At 45.2% G+C, this 21,507-nt stretch overlaps 1 long non-coding RNA gene across 1 annotated transcript in view; it reads right to left on the bottom strand.

Moving 5' to 3' along the window:
- LOC108934230 (uncharacterized) overlaps positions 1-17,434 on the bottom strand; it is a 40,213-nt gene extending 22,779 nt beyond the window's left edge. The window contains exon 1 of the long non-coding RNA XR_001966110.1: positions 17,263-17,434. This is a non-coding gene — a long non-coding RNA (uncharacterized LOC108934230). The remainder of the gene's footprint in view (positions 1-17,262) is intronic.
- Positions 17,435-21,507: the final 4,073 nt, after the last annotated feature.

The following is a 21,507-nucleotide window of genomic DNA, read 5'->3' as shown; positions in this document are numbered from 1 at the left end:
AAACCCCCGGGAGACCTAGCGGCAAGCCAACACAGAACCTGTGCAAACATTCTTTGACATGTAAATTTGAGCTCCCCAGTGCCAGCAGACAGGACCTGCTCAATGTGAGCGAGTCAATTGTCTTCAGCTGCAGGGCTTCCTCTCTGTATGTGGAAAATACAGGTAATTCATACCAATTAATGGTGAAAGACAATCTTGAAAAATCTTTCAAATGAAGGTTCACTAAAAATCAAAAGTAGTTTCATCCAAAGTCTTCTGAACATCAATATGCATCCAACTGACATTCATTCTCACCAGGAAGTCCAGCTGAACCTTAACATTTATTTATTTAGGAGATGCTTTTGTCCAAAGCGCCTTCCAATGAACTCTATGCAGTGTTATCAGCCCACACACCTTGTTCACCAAGGTGACTTACACTGCTAGATACACTACTTACACTGGGTCACTCATCCATACATCAGCAGAACATACTCTCATGTCACTCACACACTATGGGTGAACCTGAACAGCACCTCTTTGGACTATGGGAGGAAACCCACACAGACACGGGGAGAGCGTGCAAACTCCACACCGACTGAGCAGGGATCGAACCCACACCCTCTCGCACCACTCGGGAGCTGTGCCACCCTTAATGTGTAACTACTTTACCAAATGATCAATTTGTAAGCTATAAAGTTGGATCCAGAAGTAAATTCCAGTTCTCGTATGACATACTGCAGAAATCTAGTTAATCATAAAGTAGAGCGAAGCATGGGGTCTTGAGCCTATAGTGTCTTCAGGGAAAATTCTAGCGATCCTAGAGCACTTGTAGAAACAGTAATACAGGCACTTTAAACAAACCATGAGAAATATTCAGCATTTTTCAAACGAAAGGAAAACCCTCAGTATTCTCAACAATGTCCAGGAGTAATCAATTCAGGTCAAGCCACTTCCCCAAGGGTGCGACACATAGGATCTTCTTAGGATTCGTGCCAGATGCTTGTGTCTTTGCTTCAAAGAAGAATCAATAATCCACTGTAACTCATAATAAGGAGAGTCTTAAGGTGCACGGTGTATCAGAGAAACCATGTTTTGGGACATCTCAAGGCACTCACAAGCAAATCAGCACGTTCGGTCTCTCCTTGCCAACATGAAAGTCGGATACAGCCGGTAAATTCCAATTAATGTGATGATTCTTCGGCTGCGAAGCGAAGATGGGAGAGTGGAGACCGAGGGAGGTTTTCAACGCTTCGGAAAAACTTAAATTTGCTCGGTGAGAGTCGGGGGACTGAGACCTCTGTGTGCGTCATCCGAAATCTCCTCGATGGCAACGGACGCAAACATAACGTGTGATGGACGCTCTATGAGCCATTTTACGCAGAGAAAGAATAAAGCTTCATATTTTACTGCAGTCTAAGTCCTCCTAACAAGAGAGAAGCATGACCCCTACTTATTTGTATCTAATTATGGGCACTGTTTACCTCCGAAGTGAAACGACAGCGTGGAAGATGAGGCTGAACACTTCAGTGTGCCCTTGAGCTGAGGTGTCAGAGTTAATTAGGCTGTTCATTACCAATCGCTGATCATGCTATACACTAAATCCATTTATTCTAACATGGCTTTGTCTTATATACCAGCCTCCAACTGATAAAACTGCTCCGGAGAACAGAAAGGCAGGATTAGGGCCTTCTTATATCAGCCTCCGGGAAAGAGTTCGTTTGGTTACCGTAATAATGTCAGATTAATCGCGAGATTCTCCATCATCTTCATCGGTACAAACATTTAGCTTAGTCAGCGGAATCTCAACACTACGTGCCACATCGTTTCCAGATTTCTGACATTATCACGACAAAGCGTGCGTGACGATCGCAGCTATTCGCCATTCAATAGCTTTTGTAGCTCGTTACATTTTCTGGGAGAAACACTCGGGTTTCAACAAAAAACTCAATTAACTAACGGAAGGAAAAGTTCGGCTAGTTGGAGGGTTCAAGTGAACTTGAGGACGCAGCCCCACAGGAGCTGACCTTCACAACACTGCCATGAAGGCATGGGTGTGAAACACGCAGCTCTGGCTGACATGATGAGTGCGTGGGGATCGGGGGGCACACCTAAATACTGTAACTAAGTGCTATCTGAACTAGAATTAACACGCCGATGACTAAAATCAGTAAATCAATACATCAATCTGCCTATGCCAAGACAGATGGTAAGTAAATCCATCTATTACACAGCCATGCTGTCAAATACCTGACAATACCTTACTCTAGGGATCAGGATTGTAACATCCCACCCCGACCGCATTGTCGGTGACGGCGTTACTAATGAGGTGCTCGGGAAAAAAAGACCCCGGGCACACGTGCTTTAGTGCGCCTCAGCATGTCTTGACACACCAGCCAAAGACAGAGAACACAAAGGACCGTGGAGGGGTCGATAATCATGGCACAATTCCCCCAGCAGCTTCTACGCAAACACATATTAATAAACCCCTAACTAAAAACAAATTTGCAAGAGCAGCCGGCTTTTCGACAGCCTTTTTTCACCTTCTCACTGTCAGCTGAAAGCACGGATGTAACAGACACGGCTGTTTGCAGTTTTCATTTGCGTGTTTGATAAACATATGCGCAGAACAATAAAGCTGTAACATATTATTATGAGACATGTAATACATGTAACATAATGAAAATGTGATGTATGTAACATTTTATTGCTTGACAGATTCAAAACACCCCATATTGATGACTTTTGCTTCGAGAATTATGTACATATTTGGAACAACTTAGATCGCTGAACAGCTGTTTATGCTTATGAATAAGTGAGAAAAAAAATGTAGCAGTGTTGCCCCCCATGATGCATTGCCACTCAAGTTCAACAGTGTTTATATAAAGTTTAATGCTATTTGCCATTATGGCTGTTAATGTAGAGATTTGTGAAGTAATTTATTGTGTGTTTGTAGTTTTGCATTATGCATGTGTGTTGGTGAGTGTAGTATCCGTGCGGGGAGTTGTGGTGCAGCGGGTAGCACTGCTGTCTTACAGCACCTGGGTAGTGAGAGAGAATGTGGGTTTGATTCCCCCCCTCAGTCTGTGTAGAGATCGTGTGTTTCTCTCTGTATTTGTAGGGTTTCCTCTGAGTGCTCTGGTTTCCTCCCACAGTCCAAAGACATGCTGTGCAGGACAGAGTGTGTTCCCCTGCTATATGGATGAGTGACCCAGCGTAAGTAGTGTGTCTAGCAGTGTAAGCTATCATGGTGAATAAGGTGTGTGGGCTGATAATACTGCATAGAGTTCATTGGAAGTTGCTTGGGAGAAAAGTGTGTGCTAAATAAATAAGTGTTAGTGACCCTTATATAGCTTTGCGTGTTTTACGGTAAGTGTATGTGTGCACTCTGCTGATTTTTGTTGCTAAAATTATGGTTAAGGGTGCAGTGGGTAGCAAAGTGGTTACAGCTATTGCCTTTGGACCCAAAGGTTGCAGGTTTGAATCACATGTTGAGCAAGGTTCTTACCCTAAAGTTACTGCAGTAAAATATTCCAGCTGTAGAAATGGCTAAATCACTGCAAGTAGCCTAACATTGTAAGTCACATTGGAGAAAAGTGTCAGCAAAAGTAAGAAATATAATGTAAATCTAAAATGTACCAGGGGGCACGGGGACGCGGTGAGTTTGCTCTGTGCCTGCTCTCTGGTGGGTCTGGGGTTCGAGTCCTGCTTGGGGTGCCTTGCGATAGACTAGGGTCCCATCCTGGGTGTGTCCCCTCCCCCTCCAGCCTTGTGTCCAGTGTTACCGGGTTAGGCTCCAGTTTCACCATGACCCTACTTGGGACAAGCGTTTCAGACAGTGTGTGTGTAAAATGTACCAAAGCACAATAAAATGCGTGTTTCCAGAGCCCTGCCTCCGGAGCTCTTCATCAGTAAGACTCCTGCCAACAATGTCATTGAGGGGGAATGTCAAAATATCCTGTTCTGCTCAATGATGCTAATTCGAACGCTTCCGAGGCTCGTTTCCTCTCACTCGCTTCTTCCAAAACTTAAATGTTGTTGCCCAAGCTAAAAGGTTCTCCAAGTTTTAAAAGCTCTTTTGAATGAAGTGCCCTCACTAAACCATTAAGCACTGAACAGGAGGCCAAGGTATTGCAGAAAGAGAAGGAGGGCCTTTGCATATGGAAACATGCCAGAATAAGACATGGAACATTTCAGTGGAAGGCACTGTAGACTGCTGCACTCCTCCACCTCTTCTTGCTTGGTGGTCCTATGCATGAAAGGTGCAAAACCAAAAATCACAAAGGTTTGTAGTTCTGACTCCCGTGTGGTGGACTGAGCTCCCCCTCTCACTCAGAACTGCTGAATCTCTCTCTACATTGAATAAACGTCTCAAAACACACCTCTTCTAAACTCACTTCTCCCCGATCTCCCATGTGCTCCATAAATGTGTACTATGTTATCTGTTCAATACTTCAAAAAACCCCAACATGCAGCTACTCGTGTAATGTTCTCTGGTGTATTACAGCGGTACGTGACAAATTGACTGTGCTCAACTCGTGTCTTTGCATCCGGATCTCTTTTTCTGCAAAGCACTTTTTGCATCTTTCTCTCCAAGATGTGCGTTGCTTTAGAGGAGATGCGTCTGCTAAATGAATAAACGTAAATGCAAGACAACGTCAGAACGCAACTCCGCACCTCTGGTTTTGCGTTTTTCACCAACAATCTCCCCGGCACCGCGTGAATGTGTGTGCGCACGGCAGCATCCTTTTGATAATACCGCTGAAGTTCAAGCCTGGAATCTCCCAGGGATTATTCTATCCCACACCTCCCCCCGGGGACCAGGGACCTTTGTTGACTCTTTGCATTATTGGCATCACGGAGTCGCAGAGGCGTCTGACTCCGGAAGCCCCGGTTTCGTTGCCATAGTCCTCGTCGGCAGGCAATCTTCCCGCAGATGAGAGGCCCTGCTCTCCAGCCATATATAAACACCATCAGGGTGCAGCAAAGAGCTCCCCAATCCTGTCAAATGGGAGCCACACAGACTAGCGGTGCCAAGTCTAAATTTAATATTTTTGTTTTCATTTCTCCTGACACGGGTGCTGCTCCCCGCACAGAGTTTTGATTTATGATGCGTAAGCGTGCAAGACATATATTGCTTTGGAAAATATGAGATTTGTTAGTGCTGGCACCTTCTGTGGGCTTTCATTTTCAGGGTGAGTTCTCTTTCTCTCATTTCCATCATTAACCAAAGACGACAATCGCTTTTAATGGTACCAAAAAAGCTTATTATGAAACGGAAGCGCAAAGCGGGGTTGTTTCCTGGTGGCGGAAAATTTCCTGAGTACCAGTAAGTTTTTCATGTGCAGACTCGCTTGAACTCCATCGAGGTTCCCTCTAATTAGCTTTGGTGAAACGCTGCACTGATCTTTTAAAATTCAGCTTTGGTTTCGGCACAAAAACAAACCTCCCGAATTGAGCTGCGATTCACCAGTCGCTTTTCACTCATAACGGCAAGCCAGTGCTCCACCCCCCTTCCTCACTGGAAATTACATTTATTCTCGTAGCTGAGGCTTTTCTCCAATGCGACTTACATTGTTAAGGTACTTGCAATTACTTACCCATTTATACAGCTGTACAATTTTACTGAAGTAATTTAGGATGAGTACCTGGTTCAAGGATACTACAGCAGTAAGGTAAAGGATGGAAGTTCTCAGATCTGGCTCCCTTGTGGTAGAACGACTTCCCTATGTCACTCAGAACCGCTGAATCTCTGTCCACATTGAAAAAGAGTCTCAAAACTCACCTCTTCTAGACTCGCTGCACCCATGATCTCTTAAGTTCATGTAACATGTAAATGTTCAGGCACTATAACTTTAAGATCATGCCCGGATCAACCTTTACACAGCTACTCCTGTAACGTAACGTAAATGTTTACATGTATCTCAAAAAAAAAAAAAAAAAATATTACTAGGAAGATGATGAGATGTATGTCGTTTTGGAAAAAAGCATCTGCTAAATGAATAAATGTAAATGTGACGGGGGGGATGTGGTGACGTGGCAGGCTTGGCCTCTGCCCGCTCTCCGGTGGGTCTGGGGTTTGAGTTCTGTTTGGGGTGCCTTGCGATAGACTGGCATCCTGTCCTGGGTGTGTCCCCTCCTCCTCCAGCCTTATGCCCTGTGTTGCCAGGTTAGACTCTGGCTCCCCGTGACCCCGTATGGGACAAGCGGTTCAGACAATTGTGTGTGTGTGTGTGGATGCTGCTTTGGAGAAAAGCATCTGATAAATGAATACATGTAAATGTACAGCAGTAGATAAGATTCAAACTGGCAATGTGCCGATACAAAGAAAACAGCTCTAACCACTACGCTATCAGTCGGTTGAGTACGTAACGGAAAAGCAAAGCAACACTTTATTGAACCTGTTACAGTGAAGAGCAATGCATTACCCAGGCTCACTTTCTCTTTGACAGTCCTTTGCCATTTTCACATTGACATTGTGCCAGTCATGCAGGCTGGCTGCACCGAGCAACAACAGCCACAGGCGGCACAGAAATTTGGCAGAAAAGCAGCAGAGGGCCGATATCTCACATCCGCATGTTTGCTAACCCGTATCAACATTGTATCTGATGCGTAGAGGGCTCTTCCTGCAATCGCCCTCTCCGGCGACGAAGGCAAAGCCGTGAATCATCATCAGCCGCTGACCCTTAGGTTAGTCATGACATTAGTGTGAGGAATACAGAAAACGCAGTGCCTGCCTTTAAGGAGTCCTTGTCGTTGTTTATGTGTATGTGTGGATGTGGGGGATGGGCTTTATACATATAAATGTGCGTAGAGGGACGGTGCTTTGGTATTCGTCACCCCGTCATTGTGTAATGAAGGTAATGGTCACTTAGTTTGTTGCTGGCTTCTTTTCAGCAGCCTCCTTCCCGCTAGATGACATACACCGAAAAGTCTCATTCACCCTCAAACCTTACCAGGCACACTTTGGTGCCTTTCCTTCAACTACAAGCATGTGAGCCCCCAGGTGTAGCCAGGTAGCAGCAGGCAACAAGAGGCAAGAAGTAAGTAGTGTCACCTCCTTTAATGGAGCTGAGGAGGAAGAGAGGGAGGCTGCATGGACTGTTTGTAGCAGGAGCATTTACAGGTTTACAGTGGGGGGGGGTCACTCCTACAGAAGCACTGCCTCTGGTCATGTCTCAGACCCTTCGCACGGGTGCATCATGGGCCTGGTTATGTCATCAAGACCCTCTTCTGACATTCAAAAAAAAAATCACTGCAGTGATTCCCACAGTCACTGCAAGAAGTCCCACAATCACTACTATAATTTGCCACATTCACTATAACAATTCCCACAGTCACGACAACAGTAACTCCCACAGGAACGACAACACACACCCCGAGTGGGTACAGTGGAGAACCAGAGCATAACCCAGCAAAACAGGGCGCACCACCACAAGGCACCCCTGGACCCACCACAGAGCAGGACCCAGCCAAGCCCCACTGCCCCCCCCATCACAACCATAGTAACTACAATAATTAACACAGTCACTACTATAATTCCCACTTTGACTACAATTTGCATAGTTGCTGTAACAATTCCCGCAGTCACGACAACAGTAAATACAATAATTCCCAAAGTCACTACAGCCGCAGCCTGCGTCAGCAACGGGATTTTGAGTTCGACCACAGTTGTGTCGAAAGGCTTGAAATGCCAGTGAAATTTCCGAAGCTTCTTCATTTTTTTTGCTGCATAACAGTTTTACAACACCGAATACAACGTAGTAGAATAAAAGATGTGAAAATCCTCCATTATATTATAGCCTGATAAAAACCGAGCTCAGCTCTCACATGTGGCATTTGCCAATGAAATTGCTCACCTTGGAAACACAGAGATCCTTACAGTCGCTATAAGGATTTGAAGATATTCTCTCAAGCAGTACAGAATCTTACCATCACTCCTGGGATTTTGACAGCCACGACATGGAATTTCAAAACAGCATAAAATACGGTAGCATACTTGTTAGAGCTGTTGTACTGGGATCTGAAGGACATAGGTTTAAGTCCCCCTCACTGCTGCTGTGCTCTTGAGCAACATACCTTGAATTACTCAAAAAAACAGCTCCAGAGAAGCGTAAATCACGGTAACTACCTTAACACTGTACGTTGCTTTGGAGAAAATGATGTATGGGTGAGTGACCCAGTGTAAGTAGTGTATCCAGCAGTGTAAGTCACTGTGGTGAATAAGGTGTGTGGGCTCATAACACTACATAGAGTTCATTGGAAGTTGCATTGGAGAAAAACATCTGCTAAAAACAAACACAAGTCAGCTCAGTAAATATACAATACATTTATATTTACGTTTGTCTAGCAGACGTTTTCTCCAAAATGTCATACATATCATAGAATACACTCTCAATGTGAGCTTATAATAGCAGCAGAGAAGGAGGAATACGGCAAAGTAAGGGGTAACAGTTCTGTCTTCCCAGCAGCATGTTTCATTACTGATCTAATAAATATGCATGTTTTATTTCTTTCTTGGGAGGTGCGGCGGCACAGTGGGTTTGGCTGGTTCCTGCTCTGCGGCAGGTCTGTGGTTTGAGTCCTGCTTGGGGTGCCTTGCGATGGACTGGCGTTCCGTCCTGGGTTCGTCCCCTCCCCCTCCAGCTTTGCACCCTGTCTTGCTGGGTTAGGCTCGGGATCACCGTGACCCCGCTCGGGACAAGCGGTTGTAGACAGTGCGTGTGTGTATTTATTCCTTTCACACGTATCTGAAGGAATACATATAGCAGTGTAATAAATGTTTACTCAGAAATTGTTTGTGTGTTGTAAAAGAAAGTTCTCAGCTAATGGTCCATATTCTTTCTGAGCATAATTGTGTAAAAAGAGCATGTCTCCAACATGTTTGACACACCCTGATTTTATCTGCAAATTCAAAACAACTCAATTTTCCGCTGTGCTGTCCATGGTCCTGAAGTAACTGGTAAGAGATTATCACCTCCTACAGAAATCCTGATTCTGACTTTACCTTGTTCATTGACCTTTTCTTTACAAATAATGTGAGCGAATCAACGAGGAGGGAGGATTAGAAAGGAAAAGGCATATTTTGTATTTCAAATCGTTTTGGTCTCTCGCAGAAGGCATGAAAACATGGCTGCAAATGAAATCGCACTCTTTTCTCTTGTAAGTCAAGGCAATATTTGTGATTATATTTTCAAGGGACCACAGTGCTGGACTGCTGGTGAAGCAACTGCTCTAGTGATGGAGAAATTGGACCTACAAAAAGGTTGTGTGAAGTTTCAGAGTGGGTCCCGCTGCTTTACATCTGAAACCCAGGAAGGGCTCATAGAGTATAAGTGAAAATCTGTATAGTGAGCGATTACAGAAATAGCCATATCTGCCAACTAGACCTAACAATCTAACAATGTGTAGCTTGCTAATTGGTCTCAAAATTGAATGCGCTTCAAACCGTTTCGAATGAAATCAATAAAACAAGTTTAAAAACATTGTTTACTTTGGAACCAAGCACAAAGGTAAACATTTACACCATGTGAAGTATGGATAATTAGCAAGGGCAGTAAAGTGGTAAATATGTTGGATAAATAAAGTGTACATTTGGTCGCTTTTCGTTTGTCAGGCTTGCTGAGTGGGTCAGCTGAGCAGCAAATGAGATGTAGAAACCTAAATAACTCACTTTTCCCCAACTGTCACCATTTGAAATCAAATGCAAAATGAAATGTCAGAGCAATATTTCACAAAGACAGACAGCTACATTAGACAAATTACCTGTACAACTACTAAACTTTTGAGCAATCAAAGTGCTGGAGAATAACAACAGATGTTGAGAAGTGAACTGCCAGGAGTTCTTTTTTAACCTATAATAAACTGTAGACAAGCAACAAATTTAGTTTGAAAACCCATCGGGACAGGAACTGACACAATGCGCATCTGATTTTTGAAAGGTGGAGGAAGAAAATTTTCTTGAGGCAAATTTGTATGATAAAAGTATCAATAAAAAATGGCACATTATTTCTGTCTGACTAGTGTTATTGCTACAGCAATAAATACTGAAAAAAAATAATACAGACTGCAGAAACAAAGGACACCTGGTTGTGTAAAGGTGAGAGCTGTTGCCTTTGGACCCAAAGGGTTCAGGTTCAGATCCCACTTCCAGTAGTGGTATACTTGAGTAAGGTACTTCCCTGGAAACCACTCTAGTAAAATTACTTGGGTCCATAAATGGGTAAATAATTGTAAGTGGCTGAATGTTGCAAGTCTAGTAATCAGCTGGCATGGCGGCACAGTGAGTAGTGTGGCTGCCTCACAGCACCTGGGTGGTGCGAAAGGATGTGGGTTTGATCCCTGCTCAGTCTGTGTGGTGTTTGCATGTTCTCCCCATGTCTGTGTGGGTTTCCTCTGGGTGCTCTGGTTTCCTCCCACACTCCAAAGGCATGCTGTTCAGGTTCCCCATAGTGTGGGAGAGTGTGTGTGTGTGTGTGTTCCACTGATGTATGGAAGAGTGACCCAGTGTATCTAGCAGTGTAAGTCACCATGGTGAATAAGGTGTGTGGGCTGGTAACACTACATAGAGTTCATTGGAAGTTGCTTTAGAGAGAAGTGTCTGCTAAACAAGTAAATGTTATTGCTTTGGGGAGAAGTGCCAGCTAAATTAATGAAGGTGTCATAATCTATTAACCTTAAGTTATTTGTTGAGCTTCACGAAACCAATACTTCGGACCGTCTGGCTCTTGTTTGAAGTGTCTAAATTCAGAGAGGATGTCTGAAAACAAATCATCTGTCCACACAGGTCTGAGGCTAGTCGATGTCAATAAAGCGTTCAAGAAGTTGCAGGTAGTCTTTAATGACTTTGTGCTGTTCGGAGTCTGTTGGATTGTTTGTTGCACCAGCCTCCTAATCACATGTTTACATTTTAGGTCACAGGGATTTCTAGTGCTGTTGCTATGGAGCTCGAAAGAGCTGCCGGAGATAGGCACTTTGTGAACAACAATGTGGGCAATCCATCAAACCAATGACAATGACTATGGAACAGACATGAGTATAATAGTTGGATAATTCTTGAACAAAAAAAAGAAAAATGTTATCAAATACAAAATATACTGTAGCTTTCATGCAAATGTGAACAGTTCAGAATTTTTTCTTGTATTTGAGATGTCCAATGCCTGCATGCCTGATGTGATACAACAAAAGGTTTCCATGCTGACACCAAATGAAACTGACAAATGAAATGACCTCATGTGAGATGAAAGGCACCAGACAAAATTCACAAGGCACTACTTGACTTCCTGGGAACTGGAGGAGGGTCTTCAAATTCATTTCACACCTCCTCTAAGGTATTCATCATGAACAAGTGAGGTGGTCCTCCTAGAGCTCCGAGTCCCATGCTGCTAGCAATATCATCCCTGTAGAAGCATGTGACATTTATCTGATGCATTTCTCCAAAGTGACTTACAATGTTAAGATTACAATTACTTACCCCTTTATACAGCAGGGTAATTTCACTGGAGTAATTCAGGGTAAGTACCTTGCTCAAAGGTACTACAGCCAAAGATGAGGCTTGAACCTGTAACCTTTAGGTCCAAAGGCAGTCACTCTAACCACTATGCTACTAAACTAGATGCATTACTAATAATCAAGCTTTCATGTCAACAAAACCACATTCTTGGATAAATTTTGACTGATGTAGAACCAATGAACTCCTATACTGCTGAGATGCTACAAATAAGTCTCACCTGAGGAATCCAAAAGGAGCATTGTGACATGCATCTCTCCTACACAAGATTAATTCTAGTACCAGGTGTCTGGGGTTTGCTCCATGTACAGGTGATCCCCGACTTACGCTGGGGTTACATTCGGAAAAACCCATCATAAGTTGAAAATATTGTAAATCCAAAATGCATTTCATACACCTAACCTACCAAACACCATCGCCTAGCATACATGCAATGGCCATTGCGGCCTTGCCGCCTTCATGGTGGGCAATTATCTTGAGTCTCTCTTCACGAGTAATTGCCTTCCTCATCACCTTCTCACCAGTAGCAGGAGACACAGATGGGAGTTTCATAGACATGATGGATGTGCAAAACATAATGTAGATACAGGGGGGTATCCAAAAAAGCTCTGGCAAGACAGAACACTGTAGAGTATCGGTTGCATACATTAGCAATTCGGAGATGCAGATCGCTGCCGCTGCCCACCATCACAATAGAGTATCGTATCACATGCTGCTTGCCCGGGAAAAAAAAAAAAAAAAAAAAAAAAAAAAAAATCTACATTCAGAATTCAAAGTACAGCTTCTAATGAATGCATATAGCAATCGCGCCATCGTAAATTCGAAAAATCGTAAGTTGACTCTCAGTAACTCAGGGACCATCTGTATTTCATGGCATGATATTCTACCATTCAGATGTTTCTTGCTTGGATTTTTTCACATTTCTCAAACAATACTGTAAATGCATTTTTGCTGGATTATACTATTGTATGATGTGTTGATGCCGACTGGCCGATAGAATCTTTTACAACATTTTGATTTTTCAGATTCAGAGACGAAGATTCACTCACCATTCATGGCAGCACCTTAATTTTGACATTCAACAGGTAATCATTTCCATTTGTCAGAAAAGCAAACCAGAAACTGAAGCCCTGGAGAGATGAACAGGCAAATTGAACCGCTCTTTTTTTTTTTTTTTTTTTAAATATAAGAACCTCTCGCCAATTGAGCCGATAGCAGAAGCTTGTATGTTCACTTCACATAGATTTTCACCTGCGAGAGATATCTGAATAGAAATATCCAGCTGTGAAAATGTTCTTGGGTGGTGGTATTTATTCTTTCTCCCAAAATAAAAACAAAAATATTGTTGAAAAAAGTGCCACTTCAACTGTTGTTATTGTCATCCCCATCAGAAGTGCAAAGTCTGACTGTAAATTAACAGCTTGTTGAAGAAGTTATACGAAGTAGTTACAGTTAGGACTCTAATTACAAAGTTTTGACTATCAGCTTGTAGCAATATTGTTTAGACCACATTGCTTAAAGTGGATTTCTGCAGGAATTGTGCCAAATCTATATCTTTAATGTACCTGATGTGCTGACTTTTTGTCCCTTTGCACAAACAATAAAAGAAATATGTCACATTTAAATTTGTTTAGCAGACACTTTTCTCCAAAGTGACTTCCAATGAACTCTATGTAGTGTTATCAGCCCACACACCTTATTCACCGTGGTGACTTACACTGGGTCACTCATCCATACATCAGTGAAACACACACACAGTGTCACTCATACACTATGGGGGAACCTGAACAGCATGCCTTTGGAGTGTGGGAGGAAACCAGAGCACCCAGAGGAAATCCACGCAGACATAGGGAGAACACGCAAACTCCACACAGACTGAGGGGGTTCAAATTCATACTTTTCACACCACCCAGGCACTGAGACAGCAACGCTGCTTACTGTGCCACCATGCTGCCCATCACAAACTGGACCTTTCCAGCAGAACTCTGGTGACGTGCATGGAGTGAGCAAGAGTTCATTTAAAGGTACTCTACAGAGGGTGCAGAGGAACTCCTGGGTGGTCAATCCTGGCAACAGCATAGAAGAAAAGAGGAGGGAACCCATGATCACATGGTGTCTCTACGTTCCTTCCACTAATACGACCCCAGCTGGGCTGTGACAGTGCAGCTGCTCTGCTGTCAGTTAATGTTGTGCAATTTCTTTCGCTTATGAAATCTTACAAAGTGATGTCAAATTTGTAAATCCACCTATTGATCTTGGATTTACTTTGTTGTTGTTGCAGCAAATCTTGATTTGGCAGACAACACCACTGCACTGGACACATTTTGCATTGTGAATTGATCAGTGAACTGGACATTCTTCCATTGATCAGTCCCCCTGAGGGGGGGTTAAACATTGACTCGCGTGCACATAAATTCATTTAAATGGCCCCAAAAGTTCTTTTTTCCTGTAAGGATGACTGCAGCATCCAGAACACATCTCAAACTGGGTGAGCTGACTGACAAGCAGATGTACAGCATGAACAGTTCTGGCAAAGTGGACCTTCTGCTTATAGGAAGCAATTTGGCGCTGAAGACCGTCAGGATTATTGCCAAAGCTCACGGAGGGTTTGAACCAGCCATCCTGTTCTAGAATGTTCTGTACTATGTCGTCTGCACAGGCGTGAAGGCGCAGCAAAAAAAAGAAATAACAAGCATGTTCTATAAATTCTGGTCAAAAACACAGCAAGGGTTCACACCTTAACACTCACTGAGCAAATTTAATTTACCGCCACAAAAACTGCATCTTTCGGTTTAAACCTAAAGCTGAATTTGCTGTTGCTATGCACATAATAACGATAGTGGACTAAGGGTCCCCAATGGGCAGCTTTCTGTTGAAGGCATTGTGCTGAAAGGTGGTGGGAACAAATCAATTAGGGGAAGGGAAATCAATATTGGTGCAAACAGCACGGCACAGAAACGACCCTGAATCCAATCAGAGTTTCTCCCTCTGGTCAGAGGAATCAATCTGAGAGCGCACCTCATCTGTGAGATACATTGCAGCAGGTGGCATCTCCGTGCTGCTATGTTAATAGCATGACAACACAGTGCCGAAGAGTAAGAGCAGGCTGAGATTTTTCAGTTGTCAACATACAAAAAGCCAGTTACGCTATTATATTTATCTGACGTTTCCCTCCAAAGCAGCTTACAATGTTAGTCTACCAACAATTCGCACACGCGCTGGCTGAAGCCACTCGACCCAAGCGGGGTTGCGGTGAACCAAAGCCTAATCCGGCAACACAGGGTGCAAGGCTGGAGGAGGAGGGGACACACCCAGGACGGGACGCCAGTCCATCACAAGGCACCCCAAGTGGGACTCAAACCCCAGACCTGCCAGAGAGCAGGACTCGGCCAAACCTGCTGCACCACTGTGCCACCACACTCCCCTCCCTACCAACAATTATTTACCCATTTATATAGATGGGTAATTTCACTGGAGCAATTTAGGATAAGTACCTTGCTCAGGAACGAAGCTGAAGCGCCGGCCGAGGACTGGAAGCGGTGGAGAGACCTCGTCGTCCCATGTGCCCAGCGGCACGGGAGGATCTAAGACTAAGACCTTGCTCAGGGCTGCTACAGTCTAAGGCGGGGATAGAACCTGCAACCTTTGGGTCCAAGCACTAACCACTACACTATCAGCTGTCCTACATGTCCTACTATGTAGCAAACATACAAATGTACACTATAGAATGGAAGTGCCCTTGAGCAAGGTACTTACCCTAAATTGTTTCAGTAAAACCACCCAGCTGTATAAATGGGTAAATAACCGTAAGTCGCTTTTGAGAAAGCATCAACTAAATGAATAAATGGAAATGCAGCCCAGCTGCATTGTAACAGGAGGAAAAGCTTTTGACTGCTGTGGAATTGGATTAGAGCAAGTGTCACATAAAGCCCACACAAAGGGAAGGCATAATTCGGGGGAAAAAAAAAATCCATACATTTACAGAATTCATTTCCACCGAATGATTGCTGACGCGTGATTTCGGCGAGAGCTGGCAAAACGCTGCGATGAACTCGTCCGACCAACAGAAAAATCCGTCAGAATAACTTCAGCTGCTCATTCTGCCTCGGTATTGTTAGTCTTGACAATTAAATGACTTTTGCGTGGATCACCTGAGCTGCTGGGGGGATCTGGAGCGAGTCACAGAGAGCCATAAGAAAAACAGCTGTCACCAATGGAAACAGTCGCAGCTCGGCGCTAATGATGAAACCCCCCCTGCATCTTGCATTCGCACGCTGTTGAAAGCCTAGTTTATCCAAGAAAGAGGCGACAGCTTTGCAGAAAAAGCTTGTAAATATGAACGATATATAAAATTGAAGACGGATAGAAGATGTTATGCCATACAACTAGATGCTTCTCCGGAGGCTTGCTGGGAGTGTGATAAGTTAGGGTAACAAGCTGAACCGGCCTGCTGTCTATGGTAAACTGCTGCAATGTCAGGGAGCGTGATTCTGCTCGCTTATATCGCGTACTCGGCGTCTAAATATACATCTGCCTCGGAAGGAAAGAGCAGAGCGCCTCTCGTGACTCCTTGTCTTTTTTGAGGATCAAAAACACACGCGTAACGTAAAGCACGCATGTGAGCGAAACGGCATCTCCGAGGAGCCGAGCGTCGGAAAAATGGTGCTTCTCAGTCGTCGTGGTCGCGGCAGGATTTCCGTTGCCAGCATCGGCCTGGCGAGGTGTTCGGAGAAACGACCGACGGGACCGACAACTGCCGCTGGAGAAAACGTAAGCGAGCAGCGCAGGCTTCAGAGAACGACTGCGGGTGTAGAATAAACAATCGTGGATTGCGGTCCCGCCAGCAGACAATTAAAAGCATTGGTGGGACTGTAATTAAAAGCAAACATGAAACAACCATATTTTTGGATGCCGATGTCTACGCTTTTCTATCGAAATTTTTTGAGGCCTCTGATGGTGCCGAAGAGAGCAATTAAAAGGCAAGAAGTGCTCACCGTGAGCACAAATCAGCAGTCCCGTTTACGACTACGGCCTTATTAACGTTGTCACATTGGACTCGAGCGTTTGGACTGCCTTTCCTGGCAGCTTCTCAGAGCACTGGTCTCTCCATATGTCCACTCCAACCCTCTCCCCAATTACCCTAATTAGAGCCAGGTGATCCCTCCCCAGGCATCCGGTTCACACGTTTCCGCGAGGACGGAATCCTCCGACTCGGCCGACCACAAACAAAGCCACCCCCCGCATCGCGAGTCCGTCGCCGCACCTGAACGGTTTGGGGCGACTCGCTCAACGGTCATCGCTGTCGGGCACCAACCTAGCAAGGTATCAAACCAAAAGTTTTCCGCTGAAACCCCAAGTCTCAGAGGCAGGTGATGGCATGAGCATCGCTGCGCGTGTCATCCTGCGAAAAGCGAGTTTTTGGATGCGTCGTCTCGTCGACGATCTGACAGGGAGAGATCTGAGGGCGCGGAGGCTGGATAAATAAAGCAACATGTGTATTAACCGCGAGGCCTTCGCTGGGGAAGAGGTATCTGGGCTAAATTTCAACAATAAACGCCTTTAACTGAGCTCAAGAGGTTGCGGGAGGTTCGGGGAAAACTCGACGAGGATAAATTAAGCATCGGGTGCCCTCGAGCAAGACACGGCTTTGAAGTCGAAACTTTGCGTGCTCTCGGAGTCTCAAGTCCAACAGAGACGACAAGCGCCCGCGCCGCACAAATGGATGCCACCAGTGACACATACATGAATAAAAATGTCGAAAAGGAGGAAAAACAGACCGTGCGGCGTCGGCGCCGATGTCATCTGCCATCTCCCCTTCGCGTGTGCTGCTCGGTGTCATTCCTCATTCACGCTGGCGTTCTTCACACCTCGTTTAGCACACGCGCGCTCTCCGTACCGCTCAGACAGAGGTAAATCACGGTAGCGATAAAGCCATCCCTCCACCTACTCCACAGGGGCGCCTTAATGAAGTGCTTAATCAAGTAAATTAAAACAAACTGTGTTAAAGGCAGAGGCTGGGAAAAGTAGTTGATTACGGTGGAAATGTTAGACACTTATCTAAATTAAAGCTGCAGCTTGTATTTTTCGGAGAGGAAACGAGAAACTTACGAGTTTCGTCCAGCTCCCCGGAGCTCAGGAGGCCTGTTACTCAACCCATCAGACAGAGAGGTTCGAATTCACATTCCAATAACGACCTGCTTCGATTCCCCACTTTTTGCTCACGTGTGACACATGTCGCTGGTGTCATTAGAAGCCATTAAGGGGTTCTCGCAACTAGCTAGTATGATAATGTGAATTAAATCAGTGCTCTAGCTCAGATCATCCAGCAAGTGTTAGCTCACGGGTGGGTTATGGCTATAATCTATTGGCTAGTGCTCATGAGTTTCGCTGGGCAGGCTACCGAGCTGGCAAAATATCGCAGATCTACATCCATCCTCTAGACAACGTCGATAGAACATCCACAACGTCAATGAAGCATGAAGTCATATTTTTTTTTACAGCCAATTATACCAGCGTTTTCAGCGATTACAAATTACTGAGTTCTAAATTGCGATATTTAAAATACAATCAGGGAAGTTTGTTCTCTTTCAAGGTGCCTCCCACTTGGCCTCCAAGAAAATGAACATGCATGTTTGTGAAATAAAGGCAGCTTTGTACCTCTGTATTTTGCCGAAATCACCGCTTTGTGTACTCTGCTTACGCTACGCTACGTGGCGCACGGGCTTCTGTCCCCTCAATTTAAGGCTGTTTGTGACATTGCTGAATAGAGCGATGTGGCTATTCAAGAAAAGATTGGTGTGTGGCAGGAACAAACCACACAGTCATCTTCACACCAAAATCACCTCCGCCAATAAGGCTCAGTGTTCCAGTTTCCCCCTGCACTTACATTTATTTACTCAGCAGAGGCTTTTCTCTAAAGTGATTTCCAAAGAACTCTATGTAGTGCTATGAGCCCACACACCTTATTCACCACGGTGACTTACACTGCTGGATACACTACTTACACTCAGTCACTCATCCATATGTCAGTGAAACACACTCTCTCTGTGACACTCACACACTATGGGGGAACCCAAACAGCATGTCTTTGGAGTGTGAGAGGAAACCAGAGCACCCAGAGGAAACACATGAGACACAGGGAGAACATACAAACTCTGCACAGATTGAGCAGGGATCAAACCCCCATCCTCTCGCACCACCCAGGTGTCGTAAGACAGCAGCACTACTTGCAGTGCCACCATGCCACCCAACACTTGGGGATTTGGGATATATGGCCTGTCGTTGTCATCGGAAAGGACACGGCTGGGATTACCCCATACTTGCAATTCACCAGCGAGAAAAGCAGAGGTATTGTGATGGCCTGGGAAGCAGAGGATTGTGGGATTGTGGACTCTACACCTCCCATAATGTCCTCCTCCCCAGACATGCAGCGGAGGTGTGAGGCGCCACTGAATGATGACACTTGTCTTCCTTTTCTCGCCGCTTCCCTGACAGGCGGTGGCCATCCACTGATCAGTCCCTCAGAGCAAACCCGGTTACATATTCCAGGTGACTGTCCCCGTTTCCCTTCGGTGCATGATTACGCTCAAACGGTCGTCTGATTGTCGGGGGCCGCCCCTCCCCAAGACACAGTTGCGGCAAACAAGGCATCGGCTCGTGTCTCGTTCCGCTTCGCCGGCACGCAGGGATGTCAACCCCACAATGCCGACAGCTGTCAGGGGGCCATTACCATCAATCATCCGTAACGCCCACTGCCCCCTCCCACCCATCTCGCCCCAACCCTGTCACCTGCTGTCCTCAATGACCAGGCATCATTAACGTTGTTAAAAGCCTGGTTTTGTGCAGCCGCCATGGAAAATTGGGCTCCTGCGTTGTCAACTATATTTTTCCTATAAAAGGCATTTAGCATCCTGGGCAGCAAATGGCTATTAATTTCAATTAATGGAACACCTTGGCATGAGATGCGATCGAGGCTCGAGCACCGCCCGTCTGGGTCCGGCATTTAGCGCAACGCATTAGATGAAAACCTCTATGAATATCATTATAAATCCATTGTTACTGTATGTTCCGTTACGTAGAGCAGCCTTCTGCCTGCACCACCAGGGCTCCCGGCTGCGCGGCACGCAGAAGAATAGAAGCAGCGAAAAATTGAAATAAGCATTGTTAGCCTGGTGACGCACCATACATGTTTCTGCCCGTTACCTAAATTAATCAGACAGCCCCCGTTTGCATAAGAACAGATTCAAAATAAAGGAAGCCCGGCCCTCACATTCATTTATCAGATGGGTTACATTTCTTTCCTTTATTATGCAGCTGCAGCTGTCAACATAAATCTTCAGAGGCAACTGTGATGAATAGGGGCAAATATTCAGTACTGTGTGCAAAAATTAATTTCCTCGCCAAAGATGCAGCCAAGCATTACTGCGGGTTTGGGGAATTATCATTCTGCCAATAGCTCTGCATCGCTATAATTCAGATGTAAAAATAAAAACTAATTGCAAGTTTGGGGTCCAGAGTTAGCGGATCGCTCACCGCTCATTTTTTTTTTTTTTTTTTTTTAATCTGGATCTAATTTGACCGTTAACGGAGCAGTTGCAGTCAGAGGCAGAGAGACGCGCAACAGAGATGCACAGATTCTCCCCCCGTGTTTTACAAATTGCCGCCCAACCGCCTTATCCTGACGCCTGCTTCACAGTGTGGATTTCCACATCTAACATCGCGTGTTACTAACAAATGGAAAACACCAAATTCTTCTGATGATATTCCCAGAAAGGTCACCCCTCCGCGGTACAGCGAGAGACGAACACACACACACACACACACACACACACACACACACACAACATCCATCAGAAGCGCGAGCAGGATGTCGAATCAGCGCACGACAAAAAAGGCAGATATCTGACATGATCCCACACTTAAAAGGCCGCCTTCCACAAACTTTCTACGTAACTTGTCCAAGGGACGCGCGAGAATCGACATTTTAGTCGCGTGATTTTAACTGACATCGTGGGACACCGTGCCACCCCCAACGAGACATCTGACTTGACAGCTAATAGACAAAGGGCGCATGTGACACGAGACATAATGAATTTAGCACTTGCCAGTGCATTGGAAAAATCCACTAAATGCCTTGATTTCCACTGTATACACATTTCACAAAGATTCAGTTCAATCAGCCCGGCAGCTCTGCGCTTTCTTTCACACGTTCGCAGCTGGAGGCCGTACCCATATCTCTAGCAAAGCGGCAAAGGACACAAAGTAAATGAAGCCAAGTGATCCATCTGTAGTGTTCGCCCTCCTTAATAACTTTTCACTATCAATTCATGCGGAGGCAGAAGCGCGGCTCCTAGGCCGGGCAGGGAAAATAAACACACAGCATGTGGAGAGGACAATCTATTACCTGTTCCTCTCTCATCCGCCAGTCCAATTCCGCAAGAACCCCGACTCTAGTCCCTACGATTGCTCTGTCTCTGTGCGGGTGTGTCTACGTGTGTCTTTGCAGGAACTGTGTGTATGCCGGGGGGGGGTGTGTCTGTGCCGTGACTGTGTGTTTGTGCAAGTTTGTATGAAAGTGTTTGTATTAGTCTCTGTGTGTGTGTGTGTGTGTGAGTGTGAGAGAGAGAGAAAGAGCACTGCCTCTTTTTTTCAGCACAAGATCTGAAATGAAGCTCAATAATCTGTACCATCAAATACAGTAATTACTTTTCTGGGTAATTCACTCTCAAGGTGACGGTGCTCCGTTTAGGATAATTAAAAATACGGACGGAGGCGCAGTGCGGAGAGCCGAGTGGAGATTAATGACACGCGGAGAGGGCTGAGTTACGGAGATGCCGGGCGGCTGTGCGCTAATGTCACCGTGCTGATCTCCTGCGCGAGTCCCACCAAAACCCAGCGGTAAGAAGAGCTGATATCAACGTCAGCATCGCAGCAGCGATATGCTGTGTGCTGGATGTATGAGCAATGAGATTGAATTATAGTGACCAGCAAACTACATCTAAAGTTGCGTAAATGATATGAAA

This window comes from Scleropages formosus, chromosome 6 (genome assembly GCF_900964775.1).
Source record: "Scleropages formosus chromosome 6, fSclFor1.1, whole genome shotgun sequence".
Lineage (NCBI taxonomy): Eukaryota > Metazoa > Chordata > Actinopteri > Osteoglossiformes > Osteoglossidae > Scleropages > Scleropages formosus.
The sequence above is the reverse complement of the archived record's forward strand: the minus strand, read 5'-3'. Positions and strand labels throughout refer to the sequence as shown.